The sequence below is a fragment of the Chlorocebus sabaeus genome, chromosome X (assembly GCF_047675955.1).
Source record: "Chlorocebus sabaeus isolate Y175 chromosome X, mChlSab1.0.hap1, whole genome shotgun sequence".
Lineage (NCBI taxonomy): Eukaryota > Metazoa > Chordata > Mammalia > Primates > Cercopithecidae > Chlorocebus > Chlorocebus sabaeus.
Window position 1 is genome coordinate 77868319 of NC_132933.1, and position 25384 is coordinate 77893702.

Below are 25384 nucleotides of genomic sequence, written 5' to 3' on the forward strand. Positions count from 1 at the left end.
CAAGTGCACACAAAGTAGCTACTTTTACCCCTTCTGTTCTAGTACCAACCTTTTCATCTCTTGCCTTGGCTCCTAGTGGTGACAACTCCCGAGGCTCAGGCCCCAACCTTGCACCCAGGACTCCAGAAGTACTAAATGGTCCCTCCTGAGTTGCTCTCCAATCGTTTTGCTGTTTCCTGTTGAGTTTCCAGGACGTCTGAAGGAAAATGACCACCAGAGAGATTTTTTAAATGACAGCCATCAGGCAGATCTGTTTTCCTTCCTGGCCATATTCAGCTTCCCTTCTTTCCTTTATTCCCCAAACATCCCTCCCCAATTGTCTGCCTTCACCCAACCCTTCAAACAGGACCCACCTTCCCGGGTGCCCAGGCCCTGAAGTTAAGACTAGGTAAAGGTTGAATGGTTAGATGCTTGGTGGATGAAACCATTCAAATATTCTTCCCCAAACTTCAGAGTTCCCCTCTCCGCACACACAACTGCCCTAAAAGACGTGGGAGAGTGGTGTCCAGTTGCGTGTCTGCCAGGGGAAGAACGCACCAGTGGCGTGGTGGACTGGAAGGGCAGCAGGAACGCGAGTGGGGGGCGGGGTGGGAATGGGGAAGGGGGGTGCGCGCCCTTTATGACAGGTGGCCGCGCAGTGCGCGCTCCCGGGCGCCCGAGGGGAGGGAGGGACAGACGGACAGAGTTGGGGGGGCACAGAAGGAAGGGGCCGTAGAGAGGGTAAGGAGAGCGGGAGGGAAAGGGAAAGGGAAAGGGAGGCCTGTGGTGGGGAAGAAGGATAGAGGGGGGAAAGCGTCCAGCAAGAACAGCCGTGTTGGAGGAAACAATGGCAGGGGCAATAGCGATGGTGGCAGCAGAGGCGGCCCCACTCTGTGCACCTTTCTGAATGGGCAGAGACAGCTCCGGGAGACGAGGGGACCAGGCAGTGCCTGCAGAGGCTCTGAGAAAAGCGGCAGAGGGAGGAGAAGAGGGAGGAGGAGGAGAAGGAGGAGGAGGAGTAGGAGGAGGAGGAGGAGGAAGGGGGAGGAGGGGGGACGAGGCAGGGGAAGAACCTGGGAAGGAAAACCAGTAGCATCAGCAGCAGCAGCAGCAGCAGCAGCAGCAGCCGCCGCCGCCACCGCCGCCGCCGCCGCCACAGCAGTAGCATTAGCGGCAGTAGCAGCATTTAGCAATAGCTTTAACAGCTATAGCGACAGTAGCAGCCGCCCTCCTCTCTCCCTCTCGCGGACGGCCGCAGCCACCGCACAGAGCGGGCTCCAGGCGCCGAGCGCGCAGCCCGCTGGCTAGGTAGCTCCAGCCGGGGCTAGCGATAGTGCAGGCGAAGCACGGACCCTTGGAGCAGCCGGGCAGCCGCTGAAGCTCTGAGTTTCAGGGCCAGAGCCCGACAGCTCTGACTCCATCTAGCGCGGCGGCGGCGGAGCCTGAGGGAGCGAGCGAGGAGAGAGGCGCGTCCACCTGGCGGGCCCAGCGCATGGAGCTAAAGCAGAGGCGGCGGCGGCGGCGGCAGCAGTAGCAGTAGCAGCGGCGGTGGCGGCGAAGGCAGCTTGAACAGCTGCGGCGACGGCGACAGCCCAGCCTTGACTGCGACCGCGCTAGCTACAGCGCCTGCTGCCTGAGCCCGCCAGCGACGTGCGCCTCGGGAGTCGGCCTGTGAGGTGAGTATGAGCACTGCCATACAGCTCCCTGGCCTTCTCGCCGGCTCCCCGGCTGGCTCGGGGTGGCGGCGGCGGGGGGTGGAACGAATTGGGGTAAGTCGAGCGAGAAGAGAAAGAAGGGAAAACGGAAGGGAGGACGTGTGTGTGCGAATGTGTGTGTCTGTGTACGAGGGAGCGAGGCCGCTAGGGCGAGAGATCCCAGCTCGCCCTGACAGGCACTGCAATCTAGGAAAGGCCTCTGTGCTTGCGCCGTAGGAAGGGGGTTGCGGGGGGAGGGGAAGCGAGCGGACCCGAGCCGCCGCGCTTACACGCACACCGCCCGGCAGAGTGCCGCCTCCTTTCGGATTGGTGCAGGGTAGAGCCTGGCCAGGGAATGGGGCATGGGCATGGCACGCTTCGGCGAGAGCGGGAAAACCCACGCGGCGGCCGAGGCTGGGCGCTCGGACCAAAGCCGCAAAGGTGCGAAGCCGGGCGGCCGTGGCTACCACAGAGCGCCCCCAGGACATGCGCCCCTCGGCTGAGGCTGCGGACAGGTTTAAGTTGGGGGCCAGACCCAGCCTCGCCCAGCTCGTCTCCTTTGCGGAAATTGGCTTGTGGCCCCTTCGCGCTCTCGGTGGCGGTCGAATTGAAGCTTTTCTGTGTGGCTTCTGGCGCTTCTCTTCTGCCGCGCCCCGCAGCACACGTTGGCTCGCGTCTTGTACACCCTGTAGGGCGGGAAGGCCGTGAGCCGGCGCGGGGAGCGGAGTCCCGCTCCGGGAAAGTGTGGAAACCGCGCTGCTGAGTTGGCGCCGTTCCGCTGAGGAATTCAGCGATTTCAGCATGACTGCTTCTGTCTGTCTGATTCGTGAGGGACCGAATCACCCGCGCAAGGTTTTCTTTTTCGAAGTTAAAAAAAAAAAAAAAAAAAATTGGCATCCCCATTTCGACAACAGCACTCTTGATTTTTATCAAGCTTCTGGTTGCATTTTGGAATAAGTGGGTCTCATATTTTGCTTCTGGATTTTGGCTCCCAGCGTATTGTTGAATGCTGTGCACAGCACTACATTTAGCTATGTGGCCTTTTTCTAATGTTGCATTTTCTAGACTGTTATCTGAAAAGACATGATTTGTGTTGTAGGGCTGGCAGAGCTGTTTTTAAAAAATGTCTAAAGCACTTTAATCCCGGGATTTGAATATATCCTTGGTTGTTTTTGGTGGAGGAGTTCCTGGAATATTTTGCTTGGTGAGAAAAGGTGCTGCAATGGTCTTCTCTGAACTCCTTACAACCATTTGTGTTTGGGGGGGGGTGGTGAATCTCCCTTACATCTTTTACACATGAGGTAACATATGACCAAACGTTTTATTTACAGCAGTGACGTTCTTATGGCTGAGGAGAATTTACTTATTGAAAAAATATTTTTAGAAGGGAACAAAAAAGTCCTAAGTAACTGTCATTTTACATATTAACTGGGAAACCGGCTAATCAAATAAAACTGGCTGAGTGTCTGAAACTCTATCCCAGTGAAATATGTGGCTGTGAATATAATTAACCATCTGTCTAGTGAGCAATTTAAATTTGGGCTGGTACATTTTTATTACAGTGTCTAATTTCTGGAAAACGTACATTTTACCCAGCAGTAACAACAAAAACGTATTTGCTTACTAGGTCAAAAATTTACTTGTGTGGTGGTGGTATTTCTCTTTCTTCCTCCATGTCTTTCATAGTCCCCACACTGCTTAACCTGGGAGGTGAAAATGAGCTCCTTGTTTTTGCAAATAGCGTATTTACAATAGAGGAACTGAAACTAGCCCTGGTGGCTAGTGATTAGACATTTTTGTTTCTTAGAAATACTTTCCAATATTTTACCTCCCCAAAAATCTAGATAGATTGCATGCATGCTAGTTAAAAAAATGTAATTTTTTGGTGCACATGGGGTAGGGTGATTGAACAAAATTTGTAAGATTTAAAATTTCTCTATTTACTTTCTCTTATTCTGATGAATTCTCTACCTGACCCTCCCAACTGGCCCCCCAGACATAAACTCATACAAAAACACATCCTTTTTTCCTTACAGTTTTTAAGGTTAGCAGTATTCAGATCTGTGATTTTAACAATATACTGATAAACTGCTTTTTTTTTTTTTGTAAATCACAAGTGTAAAATATCATGACATAAAAAGACAATGTATATATATTTAAAGTTTTCCCTATGGTGTGATTTTAGCCAGAAATTTATTACTAGGAAAAAAGAGGGATAGAGTTTGAGTAGAGATGAAATGGCTCCGGGAAGATTAGATTTGAGAGACCTTCACCAAATAGCTATTGTTAACATAACACAATTTAAATGAACCACGGATTGATTGTGCAGTAAACTAGAGAAAGTCATTTAAAGTAAAATACTTTTAAAGCAAATATTTGCCTAAATAACAGCTCTGATAAATTGGTAACAATTATGTAAGTACATGGCAGAATTTGACATATGTCAAATCTGTTAAATAAATCAACCTGTTCAGTGAATAAATCTTTGATGCATCAGTGCTTTTTCACACACACACACACACACACATGCACGCACACCTGTAACACTCTGTTGCCAAAGTCAAACAACTGCAATACTGCCACTTTCTGTTTTACTTCAAGTCTGTCTCTTTTCCCTCTTTTTCTTTTTTCCACAATCTTCTGATTACTTGTAAGCTACCCGGTGACCAGAGAGAACTAAAGGTGCGATGGTGTTGCCTGTGTTTAGGAGGTGGGAGAAAAATGAGAAAAGTGCCAAGTGTTGGAGCACACAAAGATGTGCTCATGGATCCTGGACACGGTCACTATGGAGGTCCTGGTTTCACAGACCATCATAGTGTATTTGCATAGGAGAAGGACTGGCCTATCCAGAGAAACATTGGTTGCAGTTTCTCTGTTCCTAAATCCAGTTCTAAATAATATTTTTTTCTTCTGTATATCCCTTAGTAAGGGGAGAAAAATAGATTCTAATTGGCATTCGACTGTTACATTACCTTTAAGCTTTTATCTGATGGTACATATATAAGTGTTCCTGGTAGGAGTAAGCAAAAGGAGAAAAGGGCCAAAGTGGATGAAAGGGAAGGGGAATGATTCACTAAGGAGTAAGTCATTTGGCTTCCTTGTTTTTCCCATCTTAAGAGATTTTAGGTTTGGACATTATTCATTTTTTCTTTTCACTTTTTTTCTTTTACTTCCTCTGAAAAGTTGGCCACCAGCTCCCTAATGGACAGTTTCTCCACCAGAGCACCTTTTCAAACCCAAGGTCATAGGGTCAGACACAAAGCACTTGTTATGTTCTCTATGCCACTTCTCCAGGGCTGCTTGAAAACAAAACAAAGAATATGTACACCTACTACGTACCCATATGAATTAGAAAAACAAAAACAGAAATAAAACAGAGCACCAAACAAGATTGCATCACTTGGAACTACCTTTAAGTTCACACCTTTTCTCTTGCCCAGAAAATGTATTTTTAGGCAGAGGTGAACATTCCTCTCTTCTCAAACAACAGTGGCTCTGTTTGTAAGTACATCACAACCTTGAGGAAATCTGGTCTGAGGTGTCATCAGTTGGGAAAGTGGAGGGTTGGGGAAAGCTGCCTTTTAGTGATGATAGGGTCTTTTATGGGCCAGCTACACGTAAGCGTGAGGACCTTCATTGTCTCTGTTCCCTTTAGTCCCTCACTGCCCACAGTGATTCACAGGCCTCTGCTAGGTAATGTGCTCATTTTGGTATTTTTCTTTAGGTAAGTGCTATGATTTGATTTCTTTCCCTACCATCTTCTCTGGTGGAAAAGAAGCTGAAGTCTTCATGACCAACTATTAATACTATGCACACAATTATTACTTTTCCAAAGAGCACTTCAATATGTCATCTTATTTATCCCCAGTGTGATAATTTTGATGTAAACAATTATCTGCTGTTTTCTTTAGTACCCCCAAGCCCCATTAAAATTTTTTTCAGCTTCTCACCCTCAGTAGCCCATTTTAAGTGTTATACCACTAGCTTAAACAAGAAGTTCCTCCTGATGCTTACTCTGAAGGGGTTTAGAGATTTGAGACCAAGATAAATTATACCTTGGGCCTGAGTGCTAAACTAGTGCCAAGTCATCCTCTGTCAAGAACAGGTGTAGAGATTCATTTTATTTGGGGGAAGTTAAAACATTTCCTCTATGGAGGACTATAAGTAGAGTGACCATATGTTGTGGTTTATGCCTGTTGCTCCAGCATACTTATTTTATCCTCAAAAATGTCCCAGTTTGGAAAAGAATTTTGTGATCACCTTACTATAAGCCACCTTTGAAAGAAACCATGATTCTCAATTTGGGGAAGTGATTGTAAAATTTGAGGGGATAATGAGCTTTGGAGACGTTATAGTCCCCTAACCCAGCTCAACCTATCTTTTTCCTAGCTAAGAGATCTTTCTGGAGAAGAACCCCTGAAATGATTCAGACTTTGGGCTCAACAGAATTGGATTATTGGCTCCAAAGGCATCTCTCCAAAATGCCTGTTTGCATTTGCACATACACATGCACATAAAGAGGTGATGTCTGCATGCTGGAAAATGGCTGCTCTAACTTTCATGAAAGACTGGTAAGAATTAAAAAGTTTAAAGTTTATCAGGAGAAACAGGTTTAGAAGCAACATCCTGACCATGGCATTTGTGAGATACAAGGGCATAGCACCAAGAGAAATGTTAATTCTTTTCAGAATAGGTTTGAGAAGTGCACAGGCAACTTTCTGCTTCAAATAGTTTGCATGTGGTCATGACTCTTATGTATATAGTTTTTCAATTTGCCTTATCCATAATGGACATGATGATCTTTTCAACTACCTCCCAGTCCTCTCAGTATCCATGACTGGCTTTCGTCGATCTAGGGCAGGAGTTAAAAGAAACTATGGCCCACAGGCCAAATCTGGCCTGCCATGGAAAAAGAAATAATGCAGACAAGAAAAAAAAAATGGAGCCATTTAGAGTTGCTTCTGCAAACATTTTCAAGCTTCCTCTTCTTAATTGAGCTTCATTTAGTTCAATGTTAGAATGAGTCCACATTTCTTTAGTATATTTCAGCTCATATCTAGTGTTTGGAGATTGTCCAGAGCCTGGTAGAGTGGCAGGGGGTGACCCGAAAAGTGAAATCCACAAATGAATTTTTTTGTTTGAGTCAAAATGTCAATAGCTATTTTTTCTTTCCTGCCTAGGTGAGTAATCCAAATTTTGTTGTGCCACTAAATTCTTTATGCCTTCCTCCACAATATTTGTCATGTTATTCCAGGCATGCCTGTGATTTATTAACCCAGAGACAAGATCTCAGCAAATTGCTTGAATAGGAACGTGCTTTGTCTTTAGTTACTAAATAACTGGAACACATCCTGAAGATGTGCTGTTTTACTAAGTAGGGGAGTAGAAAAAGTGGGCCATCACCATCTAGCCAATGGTCCCTAACCTTGGCACGTACCCCTGTGAAAATTCAGTGAATGCCAAGGATACTTTCTTCAGAAAAGTGCATATTTACGCATATAACACTTGTATACATTTTCAGGAAGTTCAGCCATATATTGTGGGTTTAAACCTCTGTACTAGCCTTTCCCTAGTTGTTACAGAATGCTCATTGTATGGCTGTCATGGTCATGGTAGCTTGAAATGGAAACCATTCAATGTCTCTCTCAAAAAACATGTCATTAGTGTATTTATGGTCCACAGCCCTCAGCTACTGTACAAACATTTTTCTGATTAGCCTTCACAGGCATTTTTTATTATGAAGAAGAGCCACTTAGCACTCACTTTTACATTACCATTCTCACCAAAAACAAGTCAAGACTAGTTTCCCCAAATTATTGACTTGTCAACTCTCTGATTCTTCAAAATGCCTGTTCAACTTTCACACACCCCCCACACAAGTTCATCACTAATATATAAAATATATTCCATAAAAGCTCACTCACATTTCATCTGCCCCTACCTCTCTCTGTTTCATCTGTTTCTCTCACTCTATATATTTCTCTTAGCCAAGGGTCTGGCAAATACGGGGAACTCTTTCTAGCCTCAATCATTAGGTATGGTGATGGAGTCAGAGAGGGAGATGGTGTCTAGATACCTTCATGGGGACCTTGAGTCACATGAGCCTTTTGGAGTATTAGACATCTTGGAGAGAATTAATGTATTTCATCCTGGATATCTAACATCATATATTAAAGGCAAAGCTCTTTAAGCTCTGCAAACACGAATATATGCCACATCTGTGCCTTGCAGTTGGGATGGTAGTAATAGGTGGTATATTAGTCTGTTCTCATACTGCTCTAAAGAAATACCTGAAACTCAGTAATTTACAAAGAAAAGAGGTTTAATTGGCTCATGGTCCCACAGGCTGTACAAGAAGCCTGGCTGGGGATGCTTCAGGAAACTTTCAATTATGGCAGAAGTGGAAGCAGGCATGTCTTACATGGCCGCAGCAGGAGGAAGAGAGCAAAGGAGGCAGTGCTACACACTTTTAAACAACCAGAGCTTGTGAGACCTCACTCAGTATCATGAGAACAGCAAGGGGGAAATCTGCCCCCCATGACTCAACTACTTCCCACCAGACCTGTCTTCTAACATTGGGGATTACAATTCGACATGGGATTTGGGCAGGGACACAAATCCAAATCATATCAAGTGGTATTCAGATTCATGAATAAATGTTTATTGCTTCTTGTCTTGGTAGTTTAGAATACTGCAGAGCATGTGGGTTAATAGAACCCTAAGACTGGAAGGGTCCATTAATGATAATTGCTGATTCAATTCAGCAAACACTTATTGAACATCTACTTTGTGCTAAGCCCTGAGATACTGGGGACAGATAAAAGAATAAAATGATTTTTCTGTCTCATAGGGAATTACCTTTGCTCCTGGCTGGGTCGTTTTACCATCTGCATGAATTTACCCTACTATTTTCCTAATTCAATGCATTCTTCTGTTGTTTCTACGTTCTACCCCTTGGTAAATGTCTTAGTCTGTTTCCTATTGCTTATAATGGAATGTCTGAAACTGAGTAATTTATAAAGAAAAGGAATTTATTTCTTAAAGTTATGGAGGCTAAAAAGTTCAAGGTAGAGGGGCTGCATCTGGTGAGGGCCTTCTTGCTGATGAATTCTCTGTAGGGTCCTGAAGTAGTACCATGGCACCACATGGCAAGGGGACTGAATGTGCTAGCTCAGGTCTCTCTTCCTCTTCTTATAAAGCCACCAGTCCCACTCCCATGATAACCCATTTATCCATTAACCTATTAATCCATTAATCCATGAATACAGTCACCTTTTAAGGGATCCACCTCTCAATACTGCCACATCAGGGATTAAATTTCAAAATGAGTTTTGGAGGAGACAGATATTCAAACCGCAGGGAGTTTCTTGGTAAATATCTCTAGCTGGGTTGAGATAAGATGTCCAGCCCCTATGGCACAAATGCTTCTGTTCTTATCCCTGCATTAGTTTAGCAGGCCCCATTTAATAGGGAATAATGTGATTGTTTCCCTGCGATTCTGAGGCAGCATTTCTATCACTGCTATCATTGGTGATGTGGAATTGCAAATATCATTAGCCATGATGTATTGACTATTGCCTTAAAATTATAGTATGGAGTTGTTGATTCTGACTAGTGAATTGAATGTACTCTGCAAAAAGCCAGCTTTCCATCTTTGAGTGAGTTGGTTTTTAACCCCTATTTGGTAGCTTTATCAGTTTTCTACTATGGTTGCTGTAACAAATTTCCAAAATCTTAGTGGTTTAAAACAACAAATTTATATTTCTACAGTTTTGAAGGTCAGAGATTAAGTGTCTGTACTAGGCATTTGCTAGGCTATAATCAAGGTGTAGGCAGGGCTGTATTTCTTTCTGGGGGCTCTGGGTGGAGACTCCATTTCCTTGCTTTTCTGGCTTCTAGGGGCTGCTGGAATTTTTTAGCTCATGGTCCCTTTACATATTCAAAGCCAGAGATGGGAGATTGTTTCCTCACACTGCATCGCTTAAATCTTGCTTCCATCATTACATTTCCTTCTCTGACTCTCACTCTTCTACCTCCCTCTTCTGTTTATAATGACCCCTATACTTATATTTGGTCTACCTGGATGGATAATCTAGGATAATCTTTCCATCCCAAGATTTGTTGATTTTCAACCATAATTCTATCTGCAATTTTAATTCCTCTTGTGCCATGTAACCTAACATTCACAGGTTCTAGGAGTAGGATGTGGACATCTTTGGAAGGCCATTATTCTGCCTACCACAGTGACTTGACTTTTTGTTGTTACTTTTTATTTTGGAATAATTATAGATTCACGGGAAGTTGCAAGGACAGAGAGGCCCTGTGTATCCTTCTCTCAATTCCCTAGTTGTTACATTTTGCATAATAGTTGTGTGTAGTTCTGTATCACTTTATCACATGTGTATATTTGTGTTTTTTATTTATTTTTATTTTTGTATAAACGGTTTTACTGTGTTGCCCAGGCTGGTCTTGAACTCCTGGACTCAAGAAATCCTCCTGCCTTGGCCTCCCAGATTGTTTGGATTACAGGTGTAAGCCACCGTGCCCAGCCAGCACACATGTATATTTGTGTATCCACCATCACAATCAAGATAAAATATTATTTCATCACCGCTAGAGATCTCTTTTGTGCTACACCTTTATAGTCTTTGTAGTCACATTCACCCCCACTCCTTTGCCATATCAAACTCCTTGCACTCACCACTATATTTTCCATATCTAAAGTTTTATCATTTCAAGATTTTCATATAAATGAAATCATTGAGTATGTGACTTTTGGGGGTTGGCTTTTTTCACTTAGCAGAATGCCCTGAGATCTATTCCAGTTGTTTTGAGCATAAGCAATTCATTTCTTTCTACTGTTGAACAGTATTACATGGTATGAGTGTATCACAATTTATTTAATCATTCACCTGTAAGGAGAAATTTTGGTTGTCTGGAGTTTTTGGTTATTACAAATAAAGTTGCTATGAACATTAGCATACAGGTGTTTTTTGTGTGTGTTTGGTTGGTTGGTTGGGTTTTTTGTTTGTTTGTTTGTTTGTTTGTTTGTTTGTTTGTTTTTGGAGTGGGACAGAGACTTTCTCTGTCGCCCAGGCTAGAGTGCAGTGGCACGATCTCAGCCCACTGCAATCTCCACCTCCCAGGTTCAAGTAGTTCTCCTACCTCAGCCTCCTGAGTAGCTGGGACTACAGGTGCATGCCACCATGCCTGGCTAATTTTTCTAATTTTTGTAGTTTTAGTAGAGACAGGTTTCACCATGTTGGTCAGGCTGGTCTTAAACTCCTGACCTCAGGTGATCCACCTGCCTTAGCCTCTGATTACAGAGTTGGAATTACAGTGCTGGGATTACAGGCATGAGCCACTGCACCTGGCCTAGAGTTTTTGTGTGAACATAATTTTTCATTTCTCTGGGAAAAGCTACCAGGAGTGCAATTGCTGCATTGTATGGTATATGTATGTTTAGTTTTTTAAACTAAAAACTAACTTTGCAGTTTTTCCAGAAACTGAAAATCTATTTTCCAAAGTGTCTGTAAGTATATAACTTATTATAATCTACTAGTATCAACATTTTACCTGTTTGAGTAAATTATAGAAACCTTACCCCTCTTTAAGTTCCTTTAATATTCCCCACTTATAATTGCCTTACTTTCTCTACATATATTTAGAACTACATTAGACAATGCTACAATTTTTTGCTTCAACCCTCAAACATAATTGAGAAACCCAATGGAAGAAGCAAAATCAATTCTATTTACACTTTTACTCTTTCTGTTGTTATTTGTTTCTTTCTGAGGTTTCTAGATTCCTTCTTTTATATATTTTTTTCTGTTAGAGATCTTTCTTTAGTTATTCTTTTAATGCAGGTTTGCTAGCAACAAATTATCTTAGTTTTCCTTCTTCTAAGAATTTCTTGATTTCTCATTCATTCCTGAAGGATATTTTCACCTGATGTAGAAATCCTGGTTGACAGGTTGTTGTTGTTGTTTCCTGAAAGCATTTGAAAAATGTTGTGCCATTACTTTCTGGTCTTCATGGGTTCTGATGAGAAATGTGCTTTCATTTGAATTGTTTTACACTTGTAGTTAAGGTGTCATTTCTCTATTGCTACTTTTAAGGTGTTTTTTTTTTTTTCTTTAGTCTTTAGAAGTTTGACTATGATGTGCCTTGGCATAGATTTCTTTGGGTTCATCTGGTTTGGTATATGCTAAGCTTCTTATGTCTGCAGGTTTATGTCTTTTGCCAAGTTTTGGAAGTTTTCAAGTATTATTCCTTCAAATAATGTTTCTTTCCTGTCTTCTGTTCTTGATGGTTTCTTCTGATGACAGAAAACTTAGATCTTGTTTTTGTAGTTCTACAGGTCCCCGAGGCCTGTTCATTTTTCTCAGTCTATTTTTTCTCTGTTGTTCAGACTAGATAGTTTCTATCATTATATCTTCAAGTTAAGTGATTCTTTTCTCCATCTTCTTCATTCTGTGAGAGACCACACATTGAGTTTTTATGTTTTGGTTATTATATTTGTCATTTCTAAAATTTCTACTTGGTTTATCTATATATCCTCTTCTTTTATGAGACTTTCTATTTTTCATTTGTTTCAAGAGTGTTTCTAATTACTTACTGAAATATTTTTGTGATGGCTTGTTTCAAATCTTTTGTCAGATAATTCTAATATCTCTTTCATCCTGGTTTTGCCACCTATTGGTTGCCTTTTTTCATTTAGTTTGAGATCTTTCTGGTCATTGGTATAAGTGATTTTTATAGAAATATGGCCATTTTGTGGTATGTTATGAGACTTTGGATCTTATTTAAATTTTCTGTTTTATCTGGCTTTCTCTGGCACTGCTCTAGCTCCAGGAGCTCCAACTCCTGGGAAGGGAGTTGCTGTCTTGTTACTGCCAGATGGAAGTAGAAGTCTGGGTTTCCCACTCTTGCTTGTTGACGGTTGGAGGGCAGGACTTCTCATTATTGCTTGTTAGGGGTTGGAATTCAGCCACATTTCAAGTGCTTGATAGCCATGTATGGTTAGTGGCTACCATACTGGATAACATATATGTAGAGCATTTCTATCTCTGCTATAGGAAGACTGAGGTTGGGGGAGGGAGCAGTAAAGGAGCTTGGCACTACAGAAATTGGGGTTTGGGGTTACTATGGCACAGATGGAATAAGACAAAGATCTAGTTATTGGATCTGAGGTCCATGGCTAGGGTTTGGTTCCAAAACCTGAGGTGCTGTGAGTTCTGTCTAGAGAAATATGGACACAGAGAACTCATCTGGTTAATATGGATCCACTAGGGCAGAGTTAGTATCCATAGTATTAACCAAGTTTTTTCCTCTCAGCCATTGTAAAAGACATGGAGTGGCATGCTGCAGATCCTAGTACCACTCCATTTGAGTAGAGGGAAAGTCTTCCCTATTAGATGGCAGTTAATTTGCTTATCTGTAGCAACACACTCAACCTCCATGACTGAGGTAACCACTGATTGAGGAAACATTAACAGAAAAGAGCGAGTTGTGAAAAGGGTATTCATTTAGTTTATAGGATCTAGGGTTTATTTGGCATCTTGATGGCCTTAATGTTCTAATCCTTGAGACTTCCAGCATGCTCAGCCAGGTGGGGAGCATTTGTGTAAGAGCTCTGTCCTTCACTGAGTTCTGTGTCGACTTGTTGGCACTTTTTGTCCGAGTCCCAAAGAGTTAGTGGACCCTGTTACACAGCTTCTTTGTACACTGAAATAACTGTTGCCTTCTCAAGTCTCTCTTTGCTTAGATTAGTGGGGGTGTATTCAATGTAGAGTCAGTGTTTTCAGTTTCCCCTTGGGGCAGTTCGTTATATTTTCCCTTACTGGCTGTATGTGTGTAGACATCCTAATGTGCTTGTATTTATGGACTGCCTGTGTACTGTGTCTCTTGGCAAGGGAAGAGGAGTACCTAGTGTCTATTGAATATGTATTGTATGTATGCTATATAGGTCACACGGCCTTTTCCCTTAGCAAGACCTATATGTGCAAAGCTGTGGCTTTGGCATGTTAAGATATTTCATAACACAGTCAAATCCACTTGGCTAAATAGGTGAAAGAAAAGGGAACTGAGCCAGGGCTATAATGGGATTTTTCAGATCTATGTGGTTTGACTTAAAATGAAACAAAAATACACACTCATTTGAGAAAGAAGCAGTTTCAGAGTTAGGCTGTAAAGAGAAAATAAACATGCTTTATAACCCAAAGCCAAGGTGTTGGTTTTAAAACCCTAGACTATGGCTCACCCAGATCCTTCCAGTGTGTGTATATGTGGGGAGGAGGTGAGTGTTGCTGGTCTGCTACTCAGAGATATGGAGATGGTATCATGGGAGCAACCCAAATCCCAATTTGTCACTTTGTCTCTTAAGAAGGCTCCAAATATGCCACTTACTTTTTTTTTTTTTTTTTTTTGAGAAGGAGTCTTGCTCTGTGCAGTGGCACGATCTCAGCTCACTGCAACCTCCGCTTCCCGGGTTCAAGTGATTCTCCTGCCTCAGCCTCCTGAGCAGCTGGGATTACAGGCACCTGCCACCACCCCTGGCTAATTTTTGTAGTTTTAGTAGAGACAGGATTTCACCATGTTATCAAGGCTGGTCTTGAACTCCTGACCTCAGGCAATCTGCCTGCCTTGGCCTCCCAAAGTGCTGGGATTACAGGTGTGAGCCACCGCATCCAGCTGCCACTTACTTTTGAAGACAGTGGTCACTAGTTGTGCTGAGGGGCCAAAGGGTCGGGATACTGTTATACAAATTTAGGAAGAGAATCTGGATCAGCTTTTCTTGCCATTGATCTTATCATTTTCCTATAAGCCACCATATTAGTTTGTTTTCACGCTGCTGATAAAGTCATATCCGGGAAGAAAAAGAGGTTTAATTGGACTTACAGTTCCATATGGCTGGGGAGGCCTCAGAATCATGGTGGGAGGTGAAAGGCACTTCTTACATGGTTGCAGCAAGAGAAAATGAGGGAGATGCAAAAGCAGAAACCCTTGATAAAACCATCAGATCTCGTGAGACATATTCACTACCACCACAACAGTATGGGGGAAACAGCCCCCATGATTCAAATTATTTCTCACAAGGTCCCTCCCACAGCATGAGGGAATAATGGGAATACTATTCAAGATGAGATTTGTTTGGCACACAGAGCCAAACCATAACATTCCACCCCTGACCCCTCCAAATCTTATGTCCTCACATTTCAAAACCAATCATGCCTTCCCAACAGTCTCCCAAAGTCTTAACTCATTTCAGTATTAACCCAGAAGTGCACAGTCCAAAGTCTCATCTGAGACAAGGCAAGTCCCTTCCACCTATGAGCTTGTAAAATCAAAAGCAAGCTAGTTACTTCCCAGATACAATGGGGGTACAGGTATTGGGTAAATACATCTGTCCAAATGGGAGAAATTGGCCAAAACAAAGAGGTTACAGGGCCCATGCTAGTCCAAAATCCAGCATAGCAGTCAAATTCTAAAGCTCCAAAATGATCTCCTTTGACTCCATATCTCACATCCAGGTCATGCGGACATAAGAGGTAGGTTCCCATAGTCTTGAGCAGCTCCACCTCTGTGGCTTTGCAAGGTATAGCACCCCTCCTGGCTGCTTTCATGGGCTATTGCTAAGTGTCTGTGGCTTTTCCTGGCACACACGGTGCAAGATTTTGGTGGATCTACCATTCTGAGTCTGGAGGATGGTGGGCCTCTTCTCACAGCTCCACTAGGCAGTGCCCCAGTAGGGACTCTGTGTGGGAGCTCTAACCCCACATTTTTCTTCTGCACTGCCCTAGCAGAGGTTCTCCATGAGGGCTCCGACCCTGCAGCAAACTTTTGCCTGGGCATCCAGGCATTTTCATGCATCTTCTGAAATCTAGGTGGAGGTTCCCAAACCTCAATTCTTGACACCTGTGCACCCACAGGCTCAACACCATGTGGAAGCTGCCAAGGTTTGGGGCTTGCACCCTCTGAAACCATGGGCCAAGCTGTACCTTGGTCTCTTTTAGCAACAGCTGGAGCAGCTGGGACACAAGGCACCAAGTCCCTAGGCTGCACACAGCATGGGGACCTTGGGCCCAGCCCACAAAACTGTTTTTTCCTCTTCGGCTCCTGGGTATGTGATGGGAGGGGCTGCCAGGAAGACCTGTGATATACCCTGGAGACATTTTCCCCATTGTCTTGGGGATTAACATTTGGCTTCTTGTTACTTATGCAAATTTCTGCAGCTAGCTTGAATTTCTCCTCAAAAAGTGGGGTTTTCTTTTCTACAGCATCGTCAGACTACAAATTTTCTGAACGTTTTTGCTCTGTTTCCCTTTTAAAAGGGAATGCTTTTAACAGCACCCAAGTTACCTTTTGAATGCCTTGCTGCTTAGAAATTTATTCCACCAGATACCCTAAATAATTTTGCTCAAGTTCAAAGTTCCACAAATCTCTAGGGCAGGGGCAAAATGCTGCCAGTCTCTTTGCTAAAACATAACAAGAGTCACCTTTGCTCCAGTTCCTAACAAGTTCCTCATCTCCATCTGAGACCACCTCAGCCTGGACCTTATTGTTCATATCACTATCAGCATTTTTGTCAAAGCCATTCAACAAGTCTCTAGGAGGTTCCAAACTTTCCTACATTTTCCTTTTTCTGAGCCCTCCAAACTGTTCCAACCTCTGCCTGATACCCAGTTACAAAGTCACTTCCACATTTTCAGGTATCTTTTCAGCAACACCCCACTCTACTGGTACCAATTTACTATATTGGTCCATTTTAATGCTGCTGATAAAGACATACCCAAGAATGGAAAGAAAAAGAAGTTTAATTGAACTTACAGATCCACATGGCTGGGGAGGCCTCAGAATCATGGCGGGAGGTGAAAGGCACTTCTTACATGGCAGTGGCAAGACAAAATGAGGGAGATTCAAAAGTGGAAACCCTTGATAAAACCATCAGATCTCACGAAACTTATTCACTACCACAACAACAGTATGGGGGAAACTGCCCCCATGATTCAAATTATCTCCCACCGAGTCCCTCCCACAACATGTGGGAATTATGGGAGTATAATTCAAGATGAGATTTGGTGGAGACACAGAGCCAAACTGTATCAGCCACTGTGGGGGGGGGGGGGGTGTATGTTTGTGTGTGTGTGTGTGTGTGCATGTGTGCACGCGCACGTGCATTTTTTGCCCTAATTCAATAATGCTTTGGTAGCTACACTTATGTGGATTTAGCACCTGAATGGACAGAAAAACCCATTTGTTTATTGTCCAAATAAAGTGGGGATGCCGTGGCATTGCTGACTCCCATGATTCATGATTCATTAAGGCCAGGATACTTCTAGACAATCACTGAAAGATGAAAAGCAGGTAAGTGAATTAATCTCTTCCCTTTGATTTTCACCTTTAATATTATAACCTTAGATATGACTTCAGTATCTTCCAGCACTGAGTACCATTGGTTAAGGGAAGGCCAGAGTGGATGTAGTTAACACCAGGAATGGAATTCCTTTTGTTTTCTTAAAATTCAGTTTATAGTTTATTAGACTGAAGAATCCACAGGCCTGCCTCAGACAACCAGGCCATATACTATACAAGAGCACTCTCAGATTACACTTTGAAATGAAAGCCTATTTTGGCATAATATGCACTGAAAGGAAAAGTGTGCTCCTAGGTATGCTCTTTACTTTGCCTTTTGGACTGTCCTCTTGGGTTTCCTCAGCCTTTCTCTGATCTATATGGCTCTGGCCCCACTCCCAGTAACCCTCTAGGAGACCCTTTTCCATGTCATCTACTTATGGCACTGAAATACCACGTGTCACATGGTATAAGGTAGTAGTGACCACGAGGGGCCCAGAGGAGGATGTTTGCAGAGGGAAGCAACCTGTTTCCAGATCCTCAGGTAGAGGAAGTGCTCAAGCAGCTGAGACAGCCTGAGATGGGTCAGGCTGAGACAGCCTGAGGTGAGACAGCCTGAGATAGGTCAGAGCTGCCATTTCCATTGGTTGTTGAGATGGCCAGCTGAGGAAGACAGTTGTTTGTTCAGTGGTTCTGAGGAAGTAAAATCATATACTGGTGTTTCTTGATTCAGGAGACAGATTGATGTTAAGGGACCATAGGCATTTAGGATGCCAATAATAATACCTTATCATCCTATAGCTTCTTTCTTCTAAAGGACTCAAGGGACTCCTATGTTTTATTTCATTTGGCCTCACAAACATCTTCATGGACTTAGGAAAGGTAAATATTGATGGTCATTTAGGACAAGCTTCTCTCTCTCCCTGGGCCTCAGAATTTTCAAATTGTGAAATGGAGGCTTAGTCTAGAGATGATGATCTCTAAGGTCGTTTCCCACAGTAACAGTTTCTATGGTGGCAACGTTTTCCAGGTGGAGGAATTAAGTCTCAGACACTTTAAAGTGAGTTGCACACAACTACACTCTCTGTTGTTTTTTTTTTTTTTTTTTTTTTTTTTTGAGACGGAGTCTCGCTCTGTCGCCCAGGCTGGAGTGCCGTGGCGCAATCTCCACTCACTGCAAGCTCCGCCTCCCGGGTTCACGCCATTCTCCTGCCTCAGCCTCCCGTGTGGCTGGGACTACAGACGCCCGCCACCGCGCCTGGCTAATTTTTGTATTTTTAGTAGAGACGGGGTTTCACCGTGTTAGTCAGGATGGTCTCGATCTCCTGACCTCCTGATCCGCCCATCTCGGCCTCCCAAAGTGCTGGGATTACAGGCGTGAGCCACCGCGCCCGGCCCACAACTACACTCTCTATCAGGTACAGAGGGATGATTACAGGCCCGGGCCATGATCCCTTCTCTTAGCTTGCCCTATCAGTGATCTCTTTGAACAGTGAGGTAAGGGGGAGTGGTGCTCTTGCTTCAGAACACTGAAAGGCTTTACTTACCCATTTCATTTAACACTCTCCCCTCACCTGACCACCTTCCCAAACTACCTCCTGTCACTTATCAGCAGGCCCTTCAACTTTTCCTTTGACGTTCCTCGGGATTCATATCTTGTTTGACTGCAGCTGTTTTCCTGGTGTATTTTGTGGCTAGATGCAAAGTCATTGCTACTCTTAGAGAGAACTTCAGTTACATCAGGAAAGAGAGGCTGTGCCTCCTGGGTATGGCAGGGGGTCAAGGTGAGAAGAGCCATTCAAAAACATCATATTATAAGGTGCCCTGAAAAAGCAAGGAGGGTCTATAGATTAGGGCTAGGGAAGAAGGATCGGCCAAAGGTATGATGGTAGAAATCAGACAGTGAGTTGATGAAAGCAAATACATTCAATGATCAATTAGTATGCAGCAAAGAAGCTAGGATGCCTGAGATTTCTTTGGAGTTGGAGGATAAACATGGCATTTATGACTGTGACAGGGATTTATCATGGGAGAGGGCAACAGGGGAAAAATGAGAAGCTCTATTTTCAGCAAGTTCTGCTTTTGTAGTAAGACATTTAGCTTAAGAAACGCAAGCTAAGTACTGTGAGGGAATAAATTCAGAGAACCATATTCCCCATATGATTCCTGGAAACCAGTAGGAATTTGGCTCAAGAAGGGATGGCAGAAGGTGATTTGTGGTGTTATAACAGCCACCTTGGAAGCCAAGATGGAAAATTTGTCCCTGAAAGGCTAGGCAGTTGGAGGAGACTCACTGGAAGTTTCTGTCCAGAGAAAATAAATGAAACAGAGAAGAGCTTAAAAACACATGGTGGAGGGTAAAGTCTGGGACACCCAGGAACCCGTATCTTGTAGTAGGTCCACTTGTTAAATTCCTGGCTTATGGTCTAGAACAGGATTTTGTTCGTTTCCCTGGAACAAAAAGGTCCCTAGGCACCCAGAGCCTCTATCTTATCCCAGTCCACAGCCTCTTACCCCTTCTTTCATTTCTCTTTTCCTTTTTTTTTTTTTTTTTTTTTTTTTTTAAGAAATGGGGTCTTGCTCTGTCACCCACGCTCGAGTACAATGCCACAAACACAGTTTACTGCAGCCTCGAATTCCTGGGTTCAAGGGATCCTCCTGCCTCAGCCTCCCAAGTAGCTGGCATTACAGGCGTATGCCACCATGCCTGGCTAATTAAAAAAAAAAAAAATCGTTTAGAGACGGAGTCTTGTCATCTTGCCCAGGCTGGTCTTAAATTCCTAGGCTCAAACAATCCTTCCGCATCAGCCTCCCAAAGTGCTGGGATTACAGGCATGAGCCACCCTGACCAGCCTTTTTTTTTTTTTTTTTTTTCCTATTTCTCTTGTTGTTGTTGTTGTTGTTGTTGTTGTTGTTTGTTTTTGTTTTTTGATTTTTGTGTTTTGAGACGGAGTTTTGCTCTTGTTGCCCAGGCTTAAGTGCAATGGCGCCATCTCAGCTCACCACAACCTCCGCCTCCCAGGTTCAAGCAATTCTCCCGCCTCAGCCTCCCAAGTAGCTGGGATTACAGGCATGCACCACCACGGCCTGGCTAATTTTGTATTTTTAGTAGAGACGGGGTTTCTCCATGTTGAGGCTGGTCTCAACTCCTGACCTCAGGTGATCCGCCTGCCTCAGCCTCCCAAAGCGCTAGGACTACAGGCGTGAGCCACCATGCCCGGCCCCTCTCTCATTTTGAAGAATAAATTCATTTATCATTTATCAAAATAATCCATGAACATTTCACAAATATTGAAAAATAGAGAAAAGAAATAATTCAACCTTTTGTTTTTAGAAATTATTTCGGTCTTTATTTTTGTTTTTGGTTTTGAGACAGATGGGGTCTTGCTCTGTTGCCCAGAGTGGAGTGCAGTGGCACAGTCTCGGCTCATTGCAGCCTCCAACTCCTGAGTTCAAGCAATTCTCATGCCTCAACCTCCCAAGTTGCTGGGATTACAGGCACCCGCCATGATGCCTAGCAAATCTTTGTATTTTTGGTAGAGATGGGGTTCTACCATGTTGGCCAGGCTGGTCTCAAACTCCTGATCTCAAGTGATCTGACCGCTTTGGCCTCCCAGAATGCTAGGATTACAGGTGTGAGCCACTGTGCCCGACCTTTGTCTTTATTTTGAATAATTATAAAAGTATTGAAAAGACTGGGAATATTATAAGAAACACACTTGGATCTCTACTCGGAGAAATAAAACATTACAGACAAGTTAAATTCTGTCCCCTATTTTCAGTCACATTCCTCTCCATTCATTTTCAGAAGCAAGCACTAAGATAAGCTTGGTATGTATTCTTCCATTTTGTTTTATACTTTTGCATGAAATATGCCTCTCCTCTCCCCTCGTCCCATAAATAATATATAGAACTTGTCTGTGTGTTTTTAAAATTTATGTAATACCTTAATGTATGTGTCATTCTGCAACAAGTTTTTTTGTTTTGTTTTGTTTTTACTCAACATCTTGTTTCGGAATTTATTCTATTTTCTTTTTTACATTACCCTTTTCTACTCAAACTGTACCCTGGAGCTGATGACATGTACATTACTTTTTCATGATATTTTTATGATAAAAATAATATATAATCACACTACAGGAAAATTGGAAAATCCAACCAATTGATGGCTCTTAGGACCAGAGAGCTTAGTGTCCTACTGTAGACTTGATTTGCAAAGGTTCTAGGCAGCTGGGCTAGCCTAGTGGTTCTGCCTATAAAATACTGAAGAGCAAAATTGGAAGGGTCTCTAGGGACACTTCCTTGCCTGTCTGTTACCCCATTCCATGTAGTAAAACAGAGGCCCAGAGAAGGAAAATGACTTAACAAGGACACACATTCGTTGAATATTGTACTCGAGATTTCTGGCTCCCTGTCTTGTACTTGAAACCTTTCCAAGGAAAAGGAGAGAGAGGGGCGGGGAGAGAGAGAGGGAGAGAGGGAAAGGAAACCTAGAACTGCAATTTTTCATCATAAAAATTATCCATTTTAATAAAGCATGGGAAATACAGAAGAGTAGAAAAATGAAGATATCAAGAATTGTCCATTTTCCTATTTTGAACTTCTGATCTTTTTTCTTGTACAATTTTTGTTTCTCTGATTGTACCTTATCTTGCTTTTTTCCGCTTAACTTTATAATGTCATAATGAATATTTTTTTTCAGAAAGCAGACTTCTACATTGAAATCTTGATGGTAAATATTTTTAAGGCACATATTTGCTGTTTAGCCATTTAAAATGGTATAGGCAGGGACTTGTGTAGAGAGGAAAACAATGGTGTGGTATATTTTCCAGCAAGTTTGTTCCTGTCCTTTGGCTAGATCTTTTTCTTCTGAAACAAAACAACAATAACAATAAGATCTAAGTAGACATTTCTAGGATTCCTTTTACTAAAGTTTTCATTGAGAGAAGTTTCATTACTCTCTCAAATGGCTTAGGATGTGACCAAGGGTCACTCTAATATACTCCCCTCCACTTACAAGGCAAGGGCAAGTGTTGCCCTTGGGGCCCAAAGGGAGCCAATTCTGGAGCTACCTGGGTCATGGAAGTTGACCCTGAGGAAAAGACTGTGGTAGTTTCTCCAGTCCATGGAGTGAGGTGGGGTGCTCAATTTTTCCAGAGCCTGAGCACAAAGACAGTAACAGTCATTAAAACTTCAGCACTTACTGTGAGAGGCGAGACATCCATTTCCAACAAAGCCACACCACTTCACACACACACACACACACACACACATACACACACACACACCCCCCGATTAGAATTGTTGTCTACAGTTTTGGTTGCATTGTTTAATTGTAATAGCGCAAAAGTGCATTTAACTGTGAAGGCCTGCTGGGAGAAAGGAAGGTGATGGTTTATTATTCTAGTCAATCCAACATGTTTGAAACAGTGAAGCAATGAGAGATTAAGCTGCTCGCTCAAAGTCACACAGCAAAAAAAGTATGATGCTGAGATTAACAAATACAAAATGAAAACACCCTTATTCTTGGTCTTCGGTCTTGAAAGCTGGGCCTTAGCCTGCTGAAGCTCACTGTACTTCTGCTTTAATCAGTTTAATTCGTTGCTAGCTTGCCCTTGCCACCTTTGATTCTCTTTGCATTGGCCAAATACCAATTTGCAGTAGTTGTTCTGAAGTGCTTGACAGTTTCAATTTTTCAATTTCAGGCTCTATTCTTTCTCACAGGGCTAGAAAGCCACAAGTCACATTAGTGGCCAGCTGTGTCTCTGACTCAAACTCGCTCAGGTCTGGGTTGTGTGTGTGTGTATGTGTATGCCTGAAAATCAGTGAGGACTCCAGGACTGGGAATGTTCAAGGTTTTGAATTGAAATAATTGAACAAATTACTCCATGAAGAAACCTTCTCTACTGCCAAAAGATTTTCTTCTTAATGATTTCTGCAGTTCATTAACGTTTAGAAATAGGCAGTGAAGCCTCAGTGAACAGGTATTTCCTAGGCCATAGGGTGCTCTTGCTTCCAGGTTGTAGAAACCAATGTTGGAACAAGTTCCAGCTGTGTTTACCTCCAGATTCAAGTTTCAATTCAGGGGAGCTCCTTTCCACACCTATTTTCCCTCCTTCCTGCAAAGGCAGCTGAGCTAAAGCTGCCTTTAATAAGGAGTGGCCGTAGGCACTGCAGTAGCATTTACCCTTCAAACTGGGCAGACAACTTCTCTGTGGGGAGTCTGAGCCTGCCACACCTATCACACAGGCTTTGGGAAATGTGAAGTGGCACTTACTGCAATCTAACCTCCAAAGAATTTGCCTGCATGCTGACCAGTTGGGCTATGGGAAATCTTGCCATTTTTTGCCTATCCAAAGGCCCCCACCTAAACAGGTCTGAATGCAAATGCATGGGTGAAAGGGGTAAGCGGAGGGGGGGCACCACAGAAAGCTCACAACTGTCCTCAGACCCCAGGAGGGTGGCAGGCCAAGAAGTCCATTATTCATTTGTTTCCAGTGTCTCAGGTAAGTGAAGATTGCAGTCCTCACTGGAAAAGACAAGAGGGGCAAGGAGATACGTGAGCCCAGAAGAGCTGCAAGGGACCTCAGCCACAGATAAGCTAGATAGGCACTTCCCAGGCTTTTTGTACCCTCCCAAATCCTTCTGTTACCTTTTTCTTGTAAGACCCAACTTTGAAGAGTTGTTTTTTCTCCTGAAAACTGCAGTTATTAAATAATAGCTTTTCTGTGTTCCTATACATATGCATACATAAAAGTGTAGTATGTGTACATACACATACATGCATCAGAGCTGATCAGCACGGATAGCCAAGGTTATTCTGCTTGGTTGCTATAATTCCAGGGAAAAGTAAAAACATTTAGCTAACTGACAGTTGTATGAAAAACCTCTCCATTTTCTTTAAAGTTATGAAATATTGAAAATGGTTTGAGGATCCCATTTATTACCTTTTTTGTTAAGATGACCAGGGTCCTCAGGTTGGAAACTACTGATCCAGTTAACTCCTCTTCCCTATTTTTGAGTCAGAATATAAGGCAAATTTTGGCCAAATAGAAAGTTAGCCTTTGAGCTGGGATTAAAACTCATCCCACTGGGAGCCAGTTTGCATCCCTTCACTTGGTTTCCCCTGTGACATTTCTGAGCTATAAATTTGACTCATCCATGATTAAATTTCAAAAATGTCCTGAATGATACTTTTTGCAGTGGTCTTTAAAATATATTAAAGGCATGTATGGTGATTTGGAACTGCCTTGAGATTTGAGACAGGACTTCAATTTTTGGGAGGGGTATTAAAGGAGCTCTCTCCATTTATTTGGAGCTGTCATTTGTAGATAAAATGTACTTAAGGAGTGCCTACTAAGTGTAAAATGCTATCATAGCTGGGAGAAAGGAAGGGGTAGGAGTAACAATGGAGGGGTGGGTTAGTAAAACAGCCCCCATTTGAGGAAAACTATATTTTATTAGGGAGATATATGTGCACAGGACTATTTCTATGGCAAGACATAAAACAGTGCATGCCTCTGCAAGTAGTAAATTGTACATGTAACACTTTGTTCAGCAGAATTCTCTGGAACTGAAAGATGTATAATGGGATGAAGTAAACCAGCAACTGCACCATTTCTAACTGTGAGGAGAAAACAAGTGGTGAAAGTTGTGCCTCACAGGTGCTTTGTGCAACAAATTACAACAAAATTTAGAAGCACTACCATCCTGGCTATTTGTATATTTATCATTAAACCTCACATTGACATCTTAGCTGCAATTGTTTTCTACCTCCAGGAAACAACCTAGGAGATCATCTAACCCATCCTTATCTGAAACATTAATTAATTTTGTTAGATTATCTTGCCTAGAAATATCCATAGACAGTCAGCTACCTCTAAAGGCAATCCATGCCAGAAAGCCCATTCTTTGTATTTTCTTTTGCTATTTTTATTGCAGTAAAATACACATAAAATTTACCATCTTAACCACTTTTAAGTGTACAGTTGTGTGGAATTAAATTCATTCACATTGTTATGCAACCATCACCACCATCCATCTCCAGAATCTTGTGATACTGAAACTCTGTACCCATTCAACAACAGCTCCCTATTTTCCCCTCTCTCCAGCTCCTGGCAGCCAGCATTCTACTTTCTATCCCTATGGATTTGATGACTCTAGGTACCTCATGTAAATGGAATCATACAGTATTTATTTGTCTTTTTGCAACTGACTTATTTCATGTAATGTTCTTCACCATAATTTTCTTCAGGTTCATCCATGTTGTAGCATGTGTCAGAATTTACTTCTTTTTTAGGCTGAATAATATTCTATTGTGCACATATACCACATTTTGTTTATCCATTCATCCATCA

General features: G+C 42.8%; 1 protein-coding gene across 1 annotated transcript in view; it reads left to right on the forward strand.

Moving 5' to 3' along the window:
• The first annotated feature begins 1059 nt into the window (after positions 1 to 1059).
• The window catches only part of NEXMIF (neurite extension and migration factor), a 197612-nt gene continuing 173287 nt past the window's right edge, over positions 1060 to 25384 (forward strand). The window contains exon 1 of the mRNA XM_007992100.3: positions 1060 to 1655. The gene's annotated coding sequence lies outside the window, so the exon portion shown is untranslated. The remainder of the gene's footprint in view (positions 1656 to 25384) is intronic.